Below are 18925 nucleotides of genomic sequence, written 5' to 3' on the forward strand. Positions count from 1 at the left end.
TACCTAGGACAATGGAAGAAAACAGATTCATGACAAGGTATATCATGAAATTTCAAAGTACTAGAGTCAAAATAATTTACAAGTTTTCAGCAGGGCATGGGAGAAAAGAGCAAGTCATATACAAAGGATCAGATGTCCAAACGGTTTTAGACTTCTTCATATATCTTAGAAGCTAGAATCCATTGGCACAATTCCATCAAAATTCTAAAGAAAACTTATTTCCAACTGATGACTGTATATCCAAAACTAGCAGCCTGCATGATAATACAATTAAATATATTTTTAGACATTCAGGGTCTCAAATTGAGCTCCATGCACCCTTTCTAAGGAAGCTACTAAAGGATGTGTTTCACCAAAACAAGAGAGTAAACCAAGAAAGAGAAAGACACAGGATACAGTATAAAAGAAACCCAACATGGGAAAAAGAGGAAGGGAATCCTTGGATGACAGTATAGGGAGATCCCATGATGAAAACTATGTACCAGGCATTGAAGACAATCAGTTTATATTTCTTCAAAAAGCTGAAACTGACAGAACACCTGACGTGTGAGAATTTCATAAGAGGAACTCTGGAAAATTGAAGAAGTCTGTGGTTGAATCAAGGGCAAGTACATTGAAAAGAAACAAGCTGATTATTCACTCCAAGGCAAACAAAAACCTGTGCAAGTAAAAAAAGTAACTAATTTACTATATGGCTTACATGACCATAACAATAATACGAACACTAAATATTAATCTAACCAAAATTATAATACAACTATCGGAAGGGTGGAGAAAGATACTGGGGGAGGGAAGATGATGGCAGAAATTGAAGTCTACAAGAAGTTACACAAATGTGTTATTTAGAACTACGAAGGAAATACCAAAATAATCAACATTTTAAAACCCTGCAGCAGAGTGCATTCTCCTAAGTCTTGGAGTTCTATCAATGGCCTTGGAGGAACTTCTCGGACTTCAGTTTGTCCCCTCAGTTCAGCATGGAGCCCTGGGCCTTCCCCTTTACAGTATCAGGATATCAGCTATGATTATTTACTTTTCCAGCTCTCTTTCCTGAAGTAATTTCCACTGACCCTCAGTCAAGAAAAAGGAAAATTAAGAGTACTCATTCATTTCACTTTGCTCTAGATCTAGGGTCTCGATGAGAAATCTCAAGATTTGCCTACTCACACACACGGCTTCTGCAGGGAAGCAGGCAGAGTCGGAAGTGCACCCAAAGCCTTAGGATTTCCCTCAGTTGCCACTTTTTCCAAAAAAAAAAGCATTAGCGCATGCATTTTTCCTTGTTCAGTCACTGCTGAGAAATCTCTTCCTTGTATTTATAATTTTGTGTTCCTTTCCTTTAATGGTGGGATACATTAATCTAGCTACATTCTATCAATTTTGTCTAATTCATCTTTTTGTCTCCCACAGCACCTAAACACACTACCTTATGTTTAGTAGGCACTCGCACAGTGGTTGAAAATTGGAATTAAATTTAATTTAAAAATCTTCTCTTACAATATTTTCAGTCCACTCTTGACTTAAAATTGGATCCAAATATTTTATCCAGTATGCCCTAATCAGTCAAAAGAAAAAGCACACCTTCATGCAAAGTGAAATTTTAAAAATATTTTGATCACATGGTGGAAGGCAAAGGAAAAAAAAGAAAAAAAGCTGAATAGTGTACATTTGCAAAAGATGACAATGTACTCGTTAATAGTAAAGAGTTGCCTTCCTGGGAGGGAAAAGAAGGCAAGAAGATGGGAGGAGAATGTTGTTCCCACATACTTTAACAAGTGATCATACTTGTCGAGCAATTGCAGGTTTATTCATGAAGTGTTATAGTTAATAAAGTGGGATACTAGTTATTAGCAAGGCTTTGTCCAGCCAAAAGTTTTTATAAGTGTAATCCAAAGGAAAATAATAAATACCCCAATCCTGAAAACCACATTAAAAACTTCAGGAAAAGAAACTGTCATTTAATCCTAAAATCAGAAGACAGACTAATAATTTCTAGTGTTTAAAACAATTTCTTAAGTTTGCTGAAAGACATGCAGATTCTGATACTGATCTATTGGATCTCTCCTTCCTGGTATCTTCATCCAAAACTTCAACCTCTAACAATTTTTATCCTCTTATTTAATTATGCTTAGAAATTTCTAGGTAAAACATTATTCATAAACATTACTATTTACTAATTTCCCTCAGATTTTTACAGATTTTATTGATTAGCCCCTAATCAATAACTAAATGAAAATACATTCCAACTTATTGAGTGGAAATAAAGCAGCAGATGTGGCCATTGAAAGCTTCAGGAACAGAAAGTCGGTTCTTCAGGGGAACAAAACTTGGAATAACTTCAGCTGTGGAAAGGGGCTCCCATCCCCCCAACTAGGAATATTTTATGTGAAGAAAATAAAAGCATTCGAATACCAAAGGGGGGAAAAACACTCAAGGAATGGAAAACGTTGAAAGGAGCCTCCCAGTGGGACCTATATTTTTAAATATCAATCAAGTAAAGAGCCACATGCAAAGCTTTAAGGATTTCATCAGTAAGGACCATTCCTCTTCTTGGCAAGTTCATAAAAATGGCTGTTTCTTTGTAACAGAAATTGTTCATTCTTTCTCTCCTTTCTAATCATAAAAGCATGTATGACCTTATACATATCTCTTGATCACCCAGCATACACAGTGATGGGCATGTATGTCATATACACCTGTGTATGTAACAAAATGTTTGCCAAGAACACCTTTCCAGAAATACCTGCCTCTATCCCCTGATGACCACACATCACCCCCCAAAATATAAGTTCATTTAATTCTCTATGGAACAGAATATACTTTTTCACCAGTTAAAAGAGATTAACTTACACATGCCTTGTAACTGTTCAACAAGGAAAATATTAATGACTGAGTTTAGAAAAGTAGTGAGATCAAATCTGATTCTTTCACTTTACAGATGAGAAAATTAAGACCTGAAGAAATAAAATGACCTTGCCAAGGACACAAGGCTACTATTGAGCAGTAATCAGGATCACATTTTGAACCTACAGGGCAGGTAGAGCGGAAAAATGCAGAGATGGAGGATAAACAGCTAGACAGAGGGTATTCTACATTCAGGGAGTAAGCATGACAGAAGGCTTCAAAGCAAAAAAGTACTGCAACCTCAAGGAGCTCAAAGGATCCTACTGAACATGCTACAAACCACAAATGAAGTAAATAAGATAATATATACTATCTAAAAAATATGCCATTATAGCAAATACTTAGACTTCTGAGTCATGGGATTACCTCTTTGCAAGATTACATATGACTCCCCTGTGTTTAAAAACATCTAGTACTAGCATAAAAATAAACATAAACCAACAGAACAGAATGCAGCATCCAAAAATAAGACCTTATATTTAACAGACAAGTGATTCTCAGCAAAGGTGCCAAGGCAACAGGAAAAGGAGAGTATTTTTTGACAAATAGTGCTGGGACAACTGGATATTCATATATGAAGAGATGAACTTAGATCCTTACCTCACACCTTATACAAAAATTAAATCAAAATCGATTCAAGATCTTAATGTAAGAGCTAAAACTATAAAAATTTTAGAAGAAAACAATAGAAAATCTTCAAGACCTTGGGTTAGGCAGACTTCTTAGATATGACACCAAAAGCACAATCCAAAAAGGAAAAAATTTAACATTACACTTTGTCAAAACTCAAAACTTCTGCACTTCAAAACGTATCATTAAGAAAACAAAAAGACCTCAGCCCAAAATCTCCTTAAGCTGATAAGAAACTTCAGCAAAGTCTCAGGATACAAAATTAATGTGTAAAAATCACAAGCATTCTTATACACCAGTAACAGACAAACAGAGAGCCAAATCATGAATGAACTTCCATTCACAATTGCTTCAAAGAGAATAAAATACCTAGGAATCCAACTTACAAGGGATGTAAAGGACCTCTTCAAGGAGAACTACAAACCACTGCTCAGTGAAATAAAAGAGGACACAAACAAATGGAAGAACATACCACGCTCATGGATAGGAAGAATCAATATCATGAAAATGGTCATACTGCCCAAGGTCATTTATAGATTCAATGCCATCCCCATCAAGCTACCAATGAGTTTCTTCACAGAATTGGAAAAAACTGCTTTAAAGTTCATATGGAACCAAAAAAGAGCCTGCATTGCCAAGACAATCCTAACTCAAAAGAACAAAGCTGGAGGCATCACGCTACCTGACTTCAAACTATACTACAAGGCTACAGTAACCAAAACAGCATGGTATTGGTACCAAAACAGAGATATAGACCAATGGAACAGAACAGAGTCCTCAGAAATAATACCACACATCTACAGCCATCTGATCTTTGACAAACCTGACAAAAACAAGAAATGGGGAAAGGATTCCCTATTTAATAAATGGTGCTGGGAAAATTGGCTAGCCATAAGTAGAAAGCTGAAACTGGATCCTTTCCTTACTCCTTATACGAAAATTAATTCAAGATGGATTAGAGACTTAAATGTTAGACCTAAAACCATAAAAACCCTAGAAGAAAACCTAGGTAATACCATTCAGGACATAGGCATGGGCAAGGACTTCATGTTTAAACACCAAAAGCAACGGCAACAAAAGCCAAAATTGACAAATGGGATCTAATTAAACTAAAGAGCTTCTGCACAGCAAAAGAAACTACCATCAGAGTGAACAGGCAACCTACAGAATGGGAGAAAATTTTTGCAATCTACTCATCTGACAAAGGGCTAATATCCAGAACCTACAAAGAACTCAAACAAATTTACAAGAGAAAAACAAACAACCCCATCAAAAAGTGGGCAAAGGATATGAACAGACATTTCTCAAAAGAAGACATTCATACAGCCAACAGACACATGAAAAAATGCTCATCATCACTGGCCATCAGAGAAATGCAAATCAAAACCACAATGAGATACCATCTCACACCAGTTAGAATGGCAATCATTCAAAAGTCAGGAAACAACAGGTGCTGGAGAGGATGTGGAGAAATAGGGACACTTTTACACTGTTGGTGGGATTGTAAACTAGTTCAATCATTATGGAAAACAGTATGGCGATTCCTCAAGGATCTAGAACTAGAAGTACCATATGACCCAGCCATCCCATTACTGGGTATATACCCAAAGGATTATAAATCATGCTGCTATAAAGACACATGCACACGTATGTTTATTGCGGCACTATTCACAATAGCAAAGACTTGGAATCAACCCAAATGTCCATCAGTGACAGACCGGATTAAGAAAATGTGGCACACATGGAATACTATGCAGCCATAAAAAAGGATGAGTTCATGTCCTTTGTAGGGACACGGATGCAGCTGGAAACCATCATTCTCAGCAAACTATCGCAAGGACAGAAAACCAAACACCGCATGTTCTCACTCACAGGTGGGAACTGAACAATGAGATCACTTGGACTCGGGAAGGGGAACATCACACACCGGGGTCTATCATGGGGAGGGGGGAGGGGGGAGGGATTGCATTGGGAGTTATACCTGATGTAAATGACGAGTTGATGGGTGCTGACGAGTTGATGGGTGCAGCACACCAACATGGCACAAGTATACATATGTAACAAACCTGCACGTTATGCACATGTACCCTAGAACTTAAAGTATAATAATAATAATTGAGTATATATGAGATAAATGCTTATAAGTGAACTTTGTATATAATTAAAAATCTTAAAATCACAAAAAAGAAAACAAAAAGACAAGTCACAGACTGGGAAAATATTTGCAAATCATCTATCTGATAAAGGATTTGTATCCAGAATATATAAAGAATTACAGAATATACAACTCAACAATAAGACAAACACTCAATTTTTTAATGAGCATGATTTGAGTAGACATCTGATATGGTTTGGCTCTGTGTCCCCACCCAAATCTCATCTTGTGTCTCTCATAATTCCCATGTGTTGTGGGAAGGAGCTGGTGGGAGATGACTGAATCATGGGGGCAGGTCTTTCCCATGCTGTTCTCGTGATACTGAACGGGTCTCATGAGATCTGATGATTTTAAAAATAGGAATTTCCCTGTACAAGCTCTCTTCTCCTGTCTGCCACCATGTGAGACGTGCCTTTAGCCTTTCGCCATGATTGTGAGGCTTCCCCAGCCATGTGGAACTGTAAGTCCAACTAAATCTTTCTTTTGTAAATTGCCCAGTTTTGGGTATGTCTTTATCAGCAGCGTGAAAATGGACTAATACAACATCTCATCAAATAAAATACAGGAATAACTAATAAGCACATGAAAAGATGCTCAACATCATTAATCATCAGGGAATACAAATCAAAACCACAATGAGATGTCACTTCACACACACTAGGATGTAGGATAATCAAAAAGATATTAAGTGTGGGTGAGGATATAAAGAGTAACCCTCATACATTTCTGATGTGAAGGTAAAATGGTGCAGATACTTTAGAAAACACTTTGTCCATTTCTTAAAAAGTTAAACATAAATTTACCACATACCCAGCAATTCCACACTTACATATCTAGCTAAGAGAAATGAAAACATATGTTCACACAAAGACTTGTATTCAAATATTAATGGCAGCATTATTCATAACAGGCAAAAAGCAGAAACAATTCAAATGTCTGTCAAACTGAAGACTGGATAAACAAAATGTGATATAGCTATATAATGGAATACTATTCAGCAATAAAAAGGAATTAAGTACTGATACATGATACAACATGAATGAACCTCAAAAGCATCATGCCAAGTAAACAAAGTCAGACACGAAATACCCCATATTATAGATTGGGTTTACATAAAGTGTTTGGAAAAGGAAAATCTGCAGAAACACAAAATAGGTTAGTGGTTGCCTGGGGCTGGGCATGGGGATTAACTGTAAACAGGTATGTGGAGTATTACTGGGATGCTGAAAATGATCTAAAACTGGGTTATGGTGAAAGTTGCACTATTTGATAAATTTACTAGAAATCATTAAATTTTACACTTAAAATGGATAAACTTTATGATCTACATACCTCAATAAAGTTTTTGTTGAGCTAAGGGTAGAAAAAAGTATAATTAATCATGTGGGGGAAGATAGATATGAAACAAGATGGGACACAGTCGATAACTGTTGAAGTCGGATGTTCAGTATACTATTTGTCTTATATTCTCGCTATATTTAGAGTTTTTAATAATAACTTCATTTTTGAAATTTAAAAAAGCAAATAGATATATTCCTAGGATTTCCAAGTATCTATGAAGGCAAAACCTCCTTTCCTATCTCCCTGAAGTACCTCAGAGAAATCTACTAACATTTTAAATCACATAAAAGGAAACACAGGAAAAAAAACACATTAGAGTGCCTTGCAAAGGTTGCCATATTCATTCTTTAATACATCCTTTAACTTTAGATATTTAGTGTTTCTGCCCATAGAAAAGTAGTAGGGTGTGCCCCCCAAATTAATTTAATGTAGATTGCTTTCTTTGATACCAAATCTGCTGCAACAAAGATTTGAACAAAGATTTCCCATCTTCGAAAGATTCTGGGCAGGATGCGGGGGCTCACACCTGTAATCCCAGCACTTTGGGAGGCCGAGGCAGGTGGATCACGAGGTCAAGAGATCGAGACCATCCTGGCTAACACAGTGAAATCCCGTCTCTACTAAAAATACAAAAAAATTAGCTGGACGTGGTGGTGGGTGCCTGTAGTCCCAGCTCGGGAGGCTGAGGCAGGAGAATGGTGTGAACCTGGAAGGCAGAGCTTGCTGTGAGCAGAGATCATGCCACTACACTCCAGCCTAGGAGACAGAGTGAGACTCCATCTCAAAAAACAAAACAAAACAAAACAAAAAACTAAAAACAAAAACAAAAAAAAAAAGATTCTGATGGAAAACAAAGCTATTATATTGCCTGGCTCTTAGTCTCCTCATCGGTAATATGTGAGAGTTGGCCAAGATGACATTCAAGTTCTCTTTTAGCATTGACACTTTATGATTCTAAAATTTATCCATGTTTACTAATAACTCCTTTTTCCTGCACCATAGGATACGCAATAAGGGTTAACTAGGTCCTGGAAGGACACATGGGCAGACTTAAGTGACAAAAATGCATGAGATTCAATCTTGGTCAAAGACGGGTCTCTGGTTTCTTCTCTCATATTACATTTACATAAATGCAATCCTCCTAAGCATTTTACTATTAAAACTCTTAGGTTGGTTGAAATCACTAGTTGTGTGTCTGTATACGTTTTCAGGTAAATCAAACTAAAATTTCAAGAAGTACACAGCTTTTTTTCAGAATTAGTTAGTACTCATTCACTAGCAGCTGTTTCCATCACACTTTCATTAGAGTTGAATAATGTGGTGTGGGGGGGAGAGAGAGAATATGAATGTGTGTTAGGAGGAAGGCAATCTACAAAAAGAGTCTATCATCTTGGAAATGGCTCTTTCCTACATCCATCCATCCATCTATCTATCTATCTATTTATTTATTGACAAAGTCTCATCTATCTATCTATCTATCTATCTATCTATCTATCTATCTATCTATCTATCTATCTATCTATCTATTGACAAAGTCTCACTCTGTCGTTGCCCAGGCTGCAGTGCAGTGGCATGATCTCGGCTCACTGAAACTTCCACCTCTCAAGCTCAAGCCTCAGCCTCCCGAGTAGCTGGGATTAGAGGCACGCATCACCACATCTGGCTAATTTGTGTATTTTTAGTCGAGACGGGGTTTCTCCATGTTGGCCAGGCTGGTTTTGAACTCCTGACCTCAGGTGATCCACCCGCCTTGGCCTCCCAGGGTACTGAGATCACAGGCATGAGCCACTGTGCCTGGCCACTACCATTATTTTTTAAAATGTGACATACTGTCAGACCAACTGCTAAGCCTTCGACATTTCAAAATGACTCTGTAATGACAACTTCTCCACACCAAAGTTCCTTGCTTATGCCACAACCTTTTGCAATCTGGCTTAACCCTACCACCCTAATGGGACTGTTCTCCTAAGATTTCCCAAAGACACTGTCTACAAACTCCTTCTCCACCAGTCTCCATTTTTCTTGGCCAGCCAGCCAACTTGAATCTTCCAGTCTCTACTTCCTTCCTGTAACACACTCCTCCCCAGGCACTCCAGGCCACGGTACTGTGTCCCTTACTGAGCTAATATAATCACATGGCTTCGGGTTCAGTTCCACCAGAAATTCGGTGTTTACATAGCAGGTCCTGAAGAGTTTTGAGTAGGGAGGTGATCACAGCTGTGCTTGCAGAAAATTAATCCTGTTGCCTCATGAAGGAAAGAACAAAGCAAGCAAGCCAGATTTGAGGCTACTATAGTAGACTCCCAGGAAGCTAGTAATAAGAAGTAAATCAAAACAGATGTCCAAAAAGAATCAATAGGATTTGACTGAAAAGTCGTATCCTTCAAAGTTTAGCTCACCAGCCCTGTGCACCCCCTGCCCACAAATCCACTGATCATTCTAGTTATCAAACTCAAAACCCTTCTAACAATCACACACAACTGTGACACTGATTGGCAGAGTTTGGGGGCATATCCATATTCCTCTTGGGATTCTCCAAAGTGCCAAGTACCCAGTAAATGCTCATTAAATACTGGTTGAATAAGACACTATTCTGGTCACCATTACTGAGGTCTATTTCAGTTTTCATATAATTCTATAAATTCAGATGCATATAAAGAATTTACTGATGTACTGAGAATTATATTGTTTTATGATCTCCTTCAGCTCACAAGCTTCATGATAGTCACAAACTAAATGTCCAACAATAGGAAAATGCTTAAATAAACCATAGTCCCAATCAATAAAGGTAGAAAAAATAAAATAGAGTATCACTATTTTGCAACTACTGATGAAATAATGGATCTAAGCAGTGGTTTGCTGGAAACAACTCATGCCAGCTTGTGAGAGCCAACTGTGTGCATCTGTTCCAACCTCCACATTCAGTAACACATCAGTAGGAATGAAATTAGCTGTGGCAGGAGTGTTTACACCATAAAAATTGGCAAGTGGCCGGTTGTTAAACATCTGCTGACACACCACTGGATGTAGGCAATGATGATCAATAGCTGATAAAACCATTATTTGAAAGGTTGCTGGGATCTTTATCATAACACATGAATCAGGCTAATACTAGGTAAATCCACTAATCAACCAAACATCACAAAAATAAAGGCATTAGATACTAGAGATCTCTTAATGTGGTGCAGTAAGAAGTACACAGCATCTCTAGGTAGTATTCTTGTCAAAAATCTAAACTAACTCTAATCAAGCCTAGACCTACCTATCATTTTCTAGGAAATACAGGGGATGGAAGAACAAACAATCAGCAAAATACAGAATGTGGAAAAAGTCTACAGGGTAGATGATTTTTTATGAATAAATGAATAGCAAAGAGAAAAAAAAAGACTGAGAGAAGAACCTATTGGTTAAGAGACTTAAGATATACCAAAACAAGTGCAATGTGCATGTAGCCCTTGTTTGAATTCTGATTGGAACAAGCTAGTATAAAAAGACATACTTGAGACAATTCAGGAAATATGAACACTGGCCAAATATTAAATGATATTAAAGAATTATTGTTAATTTTGTTATGTATGACAAAGGTATTGTGCTCAAGTATTTTAAGACCTTATCTCCTAGAGAGATATATAAAGAGTTTATATATAAAATTATATGATATTTGGGATTTGCCTCAAAATAATCTGGGGTGGAGGTTCTCAACTTTTACATAAATTTGAAATTTTTCATAATAGTTTTTAATAGAGTAGCCAGCATATAGATGATATATAAAAGAAATATAAAATTATCAGTACTGACATGGTTATCTCCAAGAAATAATGTATAATGTATATTAAAAAGGGCATGAAGAAAACATGCATAACGTGATGAAAATTATTTTAAAGACGATTTAGAATTGTATCAAAAAGAATAAAACTTTTAGGAATACATGTAACAAAAGAAGTGCAAGACTTATATACTGAAACATTGTTGAAAGACACTTAAAGACCTAAATAAATGCAAAAACATCCTGTATTCATGCATTGGACAACTTAATGTTATTAAAACAGCAATACTAACCAAACTGATAGACAAATTCAATGCAAGCCCTACCAAAATCCCAGCTGACTTTTTTGTTTTTGCAGAAATTGACAAGCTGATCATAAATTTCACGTGGAAATGCAAGGGACTCAGAATAACCAAACCAATCTTGAAAAAGAATAAAGCAGGAGGACTCATGCTTCCCAATTTCAAAACTTACTATAAATCTACAATTATCAAGACACTGTGGTACTGGCATGAGGACAGACCTATAGACCAACAGAACAGAACTGAGAGTCCAGAAATAAATCCTTATGTTTATGGTTAATTGATTTTCAACAAAGGTGCCAGGAAAATTAAATGGAGAATTAATAGTCTTTTCAACAAATGGTACTGGGACAACTGTATATCCACATGCAGAAAAATGAATTTGGACTCCTATCTCAGGCCATATAAAAAAATTAACTCAAAACAGAACAAAGACCTAAATGTAAGACCTAAAACTGTAAGACTTTTAGAAGAAAAGAGGAGTGTTTGTGACCTAGAGTTAAGCAATCGTTTTTAAGATATGACAGCAAAAGCACGAGCAACAAAAGAAAAATACATAAATTAGACCTCATCAAAATTAAAAACTTTTATGATTCAAAGGACACCATCAAAAAAATGAAAGGACAACCCATAGAATGAAGGAAAATATTTGTAAATCAAGTATCTGTAAAGGAAATTTTATGCAAAATATATAAAGAACATTTACAAATCAACAATAAAAAGACAACTCAATTTTTAAATGAGCAAAGATTCTGAACATTCTCCAAAGACAACATAAATATGACCAATAAGTGCATGAAAAGATGTATAACATCATTAGCCATTAGAAAATGCAAATCAAAATCACAATACCACTTCATGCGCACTAGGATGGCCAAAATTAAAAAGGCAATAACAAGTGTTTTGAGGATGTGAAGAAACACAATTGGAATCCTCATAAATTGCTAATGAAATAGTAAATTGGTTCGGCTGCTTTGGAAAATACTTCAGTAGATCCTCAAAATGTTCAACATAGAGTCACCATATGAACCAGAAATTCCAGCCCTACCTATATACTCAAGAGAAAGAAAAAATATGTTTACACAAAAACTTAGACATGAATGTCTATAGCAGAATTATTCACAATAGTCAAAAAGTAGAAACAACCCAAATATCAAAAAATATGGTTTATCCATACAATGAAAGAGTATTCAGCCATAAAAGAAATGAAGTATTGATTCATGCTACAACATGAATGAACCTTGAGAACATTATACTAAGTGAAAGAAGCCAGTCACAAAAGACTACATATTGTATGATTCCATTAATACAGAATTCCGGAATGGGCAACTCCATAGAAACAGAAAGTAAGTTAGTGGTTGCCAAGGGATGGGGAAGAAAAGGGAGGAATGGGAATGATTGCTCATAGGTATGGGGTTTCTTTTGGGGGCAATGAAAATATTCTGAAATTACATAGTGCTGATGGTTATATAACACTATGAATATACTAAATATCACTGAATTGTGCACTTTACAAAGGTGAATTTTATAGTATATGGGTTACATCTCAATAAAGCTTTCATTTAAAAAAAACTGCCCAGACTGCCAAATTGAACCCTTGGCTAGCTGTGCACTGTGGACCCAAAAGTTTGGGATGGGTCAGAAATCCCATAGTCCTACTAGATTTTAAAAGAAACAAGTAGCACTCACAGGAAAAACACAATAAGGAAATCTATAAGGTCAGAGCTGCTTGTGTGGCCAAATTCATCTTTTAGAGAACCTGAAAGGTAAGTTTGGTATTAGGAACATCTCTTACTCCCAAGCAGTTTACCTACTTCTTAAGTTACAGAAACAAATATTCATTCACAGAAAACCCAGGAAAGACTTCTCAATTCGCCACTCAATAAACACAGCCACTTCCAAGTTAAGACAGAGCCCTTACCACGACGTTTTCCCCAACTATACATCTCACAATGTAACCTTTGGGAGGTCGTCCAGAACTACTCCTCAGTGTTGGAAGGGCACTGAAATGGAATCTGAAGAACACATGACAGCTTAAAAGGCTGCTCAGAGCCGGGTGCAGTGGCTCATGCCTGTAATCCCAGCACTTTGGGAGGCCGAGGTGGGTGGATCACGAGGTCAGGAGATCGAGACCATCCTGGCTAACACGGTGAAACCCCATCTCTACTAAAAATACAAAAAATTAGCCAGGTATGGTGGCAGGTGCCTGTAGTCCCCAGCTACTCGGGAGGCCGAGGCAGGAGAATGGCATGAACTCGGGAGGCAGAGCTTGCAGTGAGCTGAGATCACACCACTGCACTCCAGCCTGGGTGACAGAGCGAGACTTCGCCTCAAAAAAAAAAAAGTACTCAGAACACTTCTGTTATTTCAGCTGCATTCCAGGAGGTGGTAGCAGATGGTCATAAAGATACCCTGAATACAGAGTCGTAGGGAAGTCTGAGATAGGTAAACTCAGGCAGGAAAGACATCTCTGGTACTCTCAGATACCATCATTGCAGCTAAAGAGTGAAAAGCAAATTTCTTAAAATAGGTGACATCTGTACATGAGCCAAAATTAAAAAGACACAAATAGGCATTCAACAGAAAGTCAGCTTGTTTCCCAGTCCTGTCCTCAGTCATACTGTTCCCCTTCCCCAGAGGCAACTATCATTGCCAGTTTTTTTAGCATCATCCTGAAATTGTACATTTATAAACATACACATTCTGCACCATGCTTTTGTCACTTAATTTATCTGAGGTAGCTCTCCATGTAGTATACGTACCTGTTCTTTTTAACAGCTTCATACAATTCCATAGGATGATGTACCATAGTTTCTTAACCATGGAATGAGTTGTTATTATCAGTATATCTAAAGCAGAGACAGGAAATTAGCTACCCATGGACAGACACTAGCCCCGGATGTGTTCTGTTCAGCCATCACAATGGTTTTAATGTGTGGATCTCAAAGTATTTGGCCATATGGGGTGTGGTTAAAAAAAAAAAAAACTGACCATCAACATCCCCTTCTCCTTTTTTGCAGTAAGAAGGGTATTTCTGGGAAATGGTTGCCCTGCCAAGGACTGCATTTCCCAGCTGCCTGGCAACTAGGTCTATCCACGGGCCTATGTCTCCCCAGCTAGATTTGAGTGGAAATGATGAAAATGCCCAGTCTGAAACTTTAAAGGAAGGCTATGTCTCCTCCACACCACATCTGCCCCTTCTGCCAGGCAGCTTCTCAATGACTGGAACAAGGCAGAGCTAAGGTTTTTTACTGTCGCCATGGAAACCTCAGGCTACAAACCTCAGGCATGGCTTTGAGAAGAGGCAGGTCTGAATCAAGAGTGGAAGAGAGGGGTAGTTCTTACTGACTCCGTGGACAGAAAAAACCCTTTTTTATGAAAAAAAAAATCACTTCATGAAAATAACTGTTTCATTGAGGAAAAGGAGGTTAGGTACCGGCTTAGTGTGATTTTTCTTACAGGAATCTCAGTAATAAAAGATGTTTCATAGCTATAAATACAGAGCTATAAAATCCAAACATCACTAAGCAAATTCCGGGTCTGGCTGCCTCTACGTTTTGCATACTTGCATTGTCACCGACTTAGACTTTCTTGCACATTTTTGCTCTCTCTCAAACACAGCAGTTGTGTGGGACTGTGAGGCAATGGCTCCAAGAACTGGGTCAGCTATTACAAATGGTTATCTCCCTGTTACACACAGCAATCATAGTGTATCCACTTCTCCTTATGAAAACACATGCCTTGGGTTTGACGCCAGTACCTAGAGCCCTGGAATCATCTAGGCTACTATAAATCACACATTCACACTCTCTTTACAGATACCAAAGTTGAAGCCAACTGTTCTATATTTCCAAAGTTGGCCTTGTTCATTTTTATAGACTTACATTCTAAATCAGCCCTTTGTTCTTTTTCCCCATATCATGTTACCTATTTTCATAAATGTAAAGGCATTAATGCCACCTACTTCTAAGCTATTCCTTTAAATGCTACTTGAATCCTATACCAAGAGTCTGTGGACTCTCCTTCCATTGGTCCTACAATTTTTTATTCTATTTCCTGCTTTTTCCTTTGGATAAACATCATCACTCCTACGTAACAACCATCCCATCTTTCTCTTCATTTTCCTCTTTCATTTTTCTTTGCATCTTCTCTCCATCCTATTTCCTCTCCACACTATCACTCCACTTTAAGCCACCCTGTCTCAGCACTTTAGCTTCAATCACTCTGTTTTCACAATCCTGCAAGTCTCATTTTATTAAACAAGTGCTTAATTTTATCTTTCCCTTTCTACTCAAGTCCACATCTTGCTTCATCTCACATTATTTTCCCCTCTTTTCTTTACCTTTCCTTATTCTTCTATTGTCATAAACAGGGTGACCCAGGCAGTCTGTCTTAAGTGATAAAGTTATTCTTCTATTGTCATAAACAGGGTGACCCAGGCAGTCTGTCTTAAGTGATAAAGTTGGCTGAAGGAGGAGATATGGGGGCGCAGGGGCTGGAGGGACAAGGAAGAGCAGAGCAGCAGATGAGGCAGTCTTCCCCATGACCATCCTCACATTCCCAAGTGCCTGACAGGAGGGAGGTCCAGAACTTAGGCAAAATGGAGAAGAAACAAGTGGTCCCCGTGGTTAGGCAAAGAGACATGTAGCAACAGAAGCTGGCCGAGCCTTCTGAGCAGGCAAATGATAAGAGAAGAAATATTCATGGCCAATAACAATACAAAAAGATTCTCAGCCTTACTAGGAATCAGGGACATGAAACTGCCTATTATATAGGTAATGATTAAAAAGATGAACATTAAGCAGTGTTGGCCAGATTGTGAGGAAACACTTTCAGACAGTGTTAATGATGGAGCAAGTTGACAGGTTTTCCACCTCACCCTTTGGCAACATATAGCTACACTTTAAACATCTACAGCCTTTGACCCTGCAACTCCAACCAGCAGGATTTAACCTAAGAAAATAATTAGATGATGAAACAAAGATATGGACATGAAATTATTAATAATCTCTGCCTTGTTTATATCATAAGAACAAGGTGGTGGTATGGGGGAGCTTGGCAAGGGGAGGCTGAGGGGAAGCTCATACCTGTGGAAGAGTAAAGGGGGAGAAGGACAAAAAGAGAAACAGAGGGGTATAAAGAGGACACGGGGTCAGGGTGGAGAGAAAGGTTTGTTTGCAAAGGTGAGAAAGGAACAGGGGCCGGGGTCATGGGGTGGTGGGTGAGCTTAAGAGGAAAGTATGGAGAAGAGAAAAGGCAGAGAGAAGGAGGGAGAGATCTCTCCATCAAAGCACAGTCTACCATGGTATATCCATATCATGCAGACCTTAAAGGGAATGGTGCAATCCTCTATATGAAATAGAAAGATGGTTAACTGGAAAGATCAGGATACAGAACAGCAAGCATAGTGTGATCCCATTTATCTAAAGTGATACATAAAGATAAGTGCAGCAAAAGGATGCCTACATGTACACCATGATTCTCAGTGAGTAGACTCTTCTGGTGGGTTTAAGCTCTACTTCATGCATTTCTAGTTTGTCAGCATTTCGATAATTAATTTCTAGCAATATGCAATACACTAAAATTCTATATAATTTAGACAGACCCTTATACTTTCCTGTGAGAATTAACTAACATGAAAATAAAGTAGATGCAATCATACCACCTGCTTTTCATACTGCAGAAATGTTCTATTCTTCATGTGATAAATTTAAACTGCTCATTAAAATTTCTTCTGTATAAATTTGTACTGAAAAGACAATGGAATTAGGCTATGAACACAGACATCACCCACCTAGCTATTCTTTGTCTAAATATTACATTTATCAGGCCCTACCACAAGGGACCTCGCCAGGGCATTATCAAACCAAAGTACTTTTCATTTTGAAGTCACATCACACAGAGATATCAAAGAAAGCTGTCTTAATTCAGGTTTTCCCTAAAGAAGCCCCTGACATATGAACTTGAGAACAGGTATATTATTTGAGTGAGGGGAAAGTGAGACAGGGCAGGAGGGAAGCAAAACAAGAAAAAGTAAATCAATGAATGGGGTACTATGGCAGGCAACTGGGGTTCAGTACTTTTGTGAGCCTTCTGAGAAACTGGGTAGGAGGAATCACAGAATTGTCCACTAGCCGTCAAGGAAGTCGGGGTGTTACCCTCACTGGTGGAGGCTTGCCATTTCAGGCATTAAATTCTTGATACTTGCAGGCCACGGGAATATGGGCCTTACATGCTTACTAAGGCCTGTGGGTCAAACACAGTACTACAGGTTGAGTATCCTTAATCCCAAAAATCCAAAATCCGAAATGCTGTAAAACCCTAAACTTTTTAGTGTCAACATGACACTCAAAGGAAATGGTCATTGAAGCATTTCAGATTTTTTAATTATACACTCAATTGGTAAGCATATAATACAAATATTCCAAAATCCAAAAACATCCAAAGCCTGAAACACATCTGATCCCAAGCATTTTGGATAAGGAATACTCAACTCGTATTTGGATTATGTTTATTATCCCACCAAAACCTTACAACTCCATGGAGTATTGGCTCTACTGTACAGATTAGAAATCTGAGATGCACAAACATTAAGCCACTTGCTGAAAATCAAACAGTGAACAAGCAGCTGAGCTGAAGTCCAAACCCAGTTTTGTCTCTTCCACTATGTGATACAGTGTCATAAAAACCACAGCATGTGAATTCTCCAGTATAGCTGGCATCTCCTTACTGGGTCACACAACCTGAGAGAGACATGTGAGCATTTCCAGCCTCCCTCCTTGCAAGGTAACGGTATCGAGATAGCTTCCCAGATTGTTTTAATCTTCTTGCATCCATAGGAAAATCTTCCAGGTCATAATCCGCCAGCCATGTGAAATTTTTACAGCATCATCACCCGTGGTTACTCCTACCCTAAATACCAGTCACTATGAAATTTATGCCAGAATTCAGATCAAAGTATGACAGGAAATTCAAGGCAAATTTTTGTCTGATGAACTCATGGCAGAGAATCAAATTTGATAGAGAGTTCCAGGTTCTAGTATATTAAAAAACAATCTATAACTTTACTGTGAGGAGAACACTTTATTAGAACAAATAAAACATGCTGAGCTCTGCCCAGACACAGAGGTCATGCTAATGTGTGAGCCAAGGAAAGTCTTTTCTTGCTTTAGTAGAAAAGATAATAATCTGCAAATCACTAGCATCTGAGGCTGGCCTGATTTAAAATGCACATAGATGGAGAAAAAGTTCCAGGAAATCATTGTATTTATAGCTTGTCTGCATGAGTCAGTGGAAAGGCCCTTGCTGCTCCGAAAATAATACTTGGGACAGTACTGTACCCTATCACCTTCACTAAAGCAAAGGCATGCCTCTCATCTTCTATTCCTTAGGTTCCTTAGGAGGATATCTCCTATCTCACAGGAAGCCAGGGGAGCAGATAGGGCCCCTCTGGGCCTCCCCCACCTCCAGCCCAGCTACACAACGGCTGGCTCAAGAACATCCCATCCCCAGAAGCCCAGAGCAGCCCACCTGAAGGAGCCCTTGCCCTAGGACCCTCCACCAACCACCCAACCAACAGTCAGATTCAGAGTCCCCCCAGCATTAAATCCTACAGGACACAGGATCTTCCCACAAGTGTAAAACGCAGGAGAAGGTTCTGGCTAGGCCTTAATCTCCAAGATCTTTCATAGAAGACCACACAGGCATCTGAGGAAATGACAGACAGCAATCTATCTTGTTCACAAATTACCAACAATGCAGAGAGTAAGACCCCAGCCACACACTCAGCAGGCTGCATGGAAGTGAAGCATTTTTATCCTCTTGGTA

At 38.3% G+C, this 18925-nt stretch overlaps 1 protein-coding gene across 3 annotated transcripts in view; it reads right to left on the minus strand.

Annotated features, from left to right (window-relative positions):
* REPS2 (RALBP1 associated Eps domain containing 2) overlaps positions 1-18925 on the minus strand; it is a 200979-nt gene that overhangs the window by 54937 nt on the left and 127117 nt on the right. The window lies entirely within an intron of this gene.

This window comes from Colobus angolensis, unplaced genomic scaffold (genome assembly GCF_000951035.1).
Source record: "Colobus angolensis palliatus isolate OR3802 unplaced genomic scaffold, Cang.pa_1.0 Scaffold188, whole genome shotgun sequence".
In the NCBI taxonomy this organism is placed as follows: Eukaryota; Metazoa; Chordata; class Mammalia; order Primates; family Cercopithecidae; genus Colobus; species Colobus angolensis.